Source organism: Pteropus vampyrus, unplaced genomic scaffold (assembly GCF_000151845.1).
Source record: "Pteropus vampyrus isolate Shadow unplaced genomic scaffold, Pvam_2.0 Scaffold108, whole genome shotgun sequence".
In the NCBI taxonomy this organism is placed as follows: domain Eukaryota; kingdom Metazoa; phylum Chordata; class Mammalia; order Chiroptera; family Pteropodidae; genus Pteropus; species Pteropus vampyrus.
Window position 1 is genome coordinate 626,697 of NW_011888889.1, and position 2,431 is coordinate 629,127.

Genomic DNA, 2,431 nt, shown 5'->3' on the forward strand with positions numbered 1-2,431 from the left:
AGTCATTATGAGAAAAATCAGAAATATAGAACCTATTAATATATTATACTTGCTTTAGAGTTGTTTATCTTGATTCAAAATTCGATAAGGAACAATATCATCTCTTGTTCTTAGAGACTCTGTAAGCCTATTTGGCTCTTGATTACCTGTTTCCATCTCAGACTCTTTGGTACTAGTATGCTCATCAATGAAATAAAATGGAGAGTTAAAAATATAATGCAACAGAACATTCTTTATGCTTTAACCAAGCCATACCTCTTGTGATTTCACTAAAAAAATAAAAATCCAAAGAAGTATTTTTACAATTTTATAATACGAACACAAATCATTGTCTTTTAAAAAATGCTTAACCTGAGTTTAGACATGTAAATCGGTTTAGGAAACATCACAGAAATATCTAGCAATGATACTTGAAAGTTGACTGTGAATTGAACTTTCTAGCTTAATTTATTCAATAAGTCTCTGGTTATACTCACTATATTTCAACAAGGGGCTAGAAATACTATGATCGAGAAGGCCAAAAACTTGTTCTTGGGCATCAGATAGACTTTATTTTCTTCTCCGACATCAAGCTAAGCTCTATAAAAGAACTATTTTAAGATACTGCAGTTTTCATGAAGTTAAGCACTTTAGAGATCAGCCTTTAAAACTCTTGACTATACCCAATTATGTTTCTTATACTTAGTGGAGTTATTAAGTATCTGATAAAAGAATATAAGAGGTGCACCATAAGGAATATTTAACCTAAACATGTACTATTAGACCAGTGAACATTTACTGTCACATTTCTAGCATTATGGAGAGTTCTGGGTTAGGTGCAGGTGCCCCTTCAAGAAAGCTTGATACTAATATTTCACTCTCAGCAATAAAACAGTACTTCATGTGTGACTCATAAAGGAAGAATTATTACTTTCATATCCTCTTAATAATTTATTTTTTCCTTTCATCGGGTATAATCTCATATCGCAGCTCTTTGACCTTAAAGAGTAATTTAATCTATTAGCCCAGAAAACCTTTTAAGCCAATCCTTGACACTGAATAGAAGTAGATAGTTCATTAAGAGTGTGCTATACTTGAAGCTCAGCTTCAGTTCATCACATACACGCAGGACTGTGCAGGTAGAAACTAAATCCTTCAGCTTCCAATCCCCTTGTGAATAGACTTCTTTATAATAAGAAGAAATGCAAAAGGGACTAAACAAGTCCCACATCAGGGCTTGAGGCTCAGAAACATTGTTTTAACAGAAGATATGTGGTAGTTCTTTCCAAGAGGCAATTTAAACTCATCTTAGGAGATCTTCTATAGTAGGCACTTGTGGATTCACTTTATCCTTGAGCTGAATAAGTAGGTCTATTATTCTGATACTAACAGAGATTCATCTTTAATTGTTGACACTTGTATTTTTCCTGAGGAAGAAAATGATAATGTGCTCTACCTTTTTCTTAATATATTTATTACTTTTATTTAAATTAAGAGTTATATTACAGAGTTTCTCTTGAATAAAAGAAAAATATCTAAAAAACAGTTACATTACAAAGAGGAAACAGAATTGCAGCTTTTTTGAATTTTTCATAATAACTAACCCAGAGAGCACTACATGTTTTGGAATCAACTAGCATGGATGCCTTAGGACACATAAGCAATGTAACTGAATCAAAAAAATTTTAGAAGTCTTATAGCCTTACAAATATTTCTTTTAGGAAAAGAAGCAAGCAAAATTATAAAATTAAACATAAATTGAAAATAATACAATGAGATGGAAGCATAGAACATTTATGATTTTTACTATTATTTTTTACTTCAGCATAATTGAGGTATAACAGACAAAGGAAGTTATAACATATTTAAAGTGTATACCCTGATGCTTTGGTATACATATCATTATAAAAGAATTTCTCCCATCTAGTTAATTAATACATTCATCACCACATGTATTAATGGGTTTTTAGTGTGTTCGGTTTGGGCAAGATGATTATTCTTGGTAAAAAATACCAAATAAGGTGAAACAGAGGAGCATTTGAATATACTGTAAGAAGGTAATTTGAAACAATTTTCAAAAACTTAAAAATTTGTTTTTATTATTTATCCCTTTCTTTAACCTAGATATATGCACAAATAGAGACAAAATACTGATTACATTTGTGTTTTTGGAGCAACAGACAATATAATAATAAAGAGGCAAGGTTTCTATACTCAAAGTTGAAGATATAGCAGTCAAGACCTGTACAAAACAAGCATCATTAAAAGGCAGAATATTACCAAAAATCTTACATAGATGTTTACAGAAGGAAGAGAGAGCTTTCCGACAACAAAATAATCTAATTAAAACATGGGCAGAGGCATTAAACAGATATTTTTCCAAAGAAGACATCCAAATGGCCAATGATTACATGAAAAGATGCTCAACATCACTAATCATTGGAGAAATGCA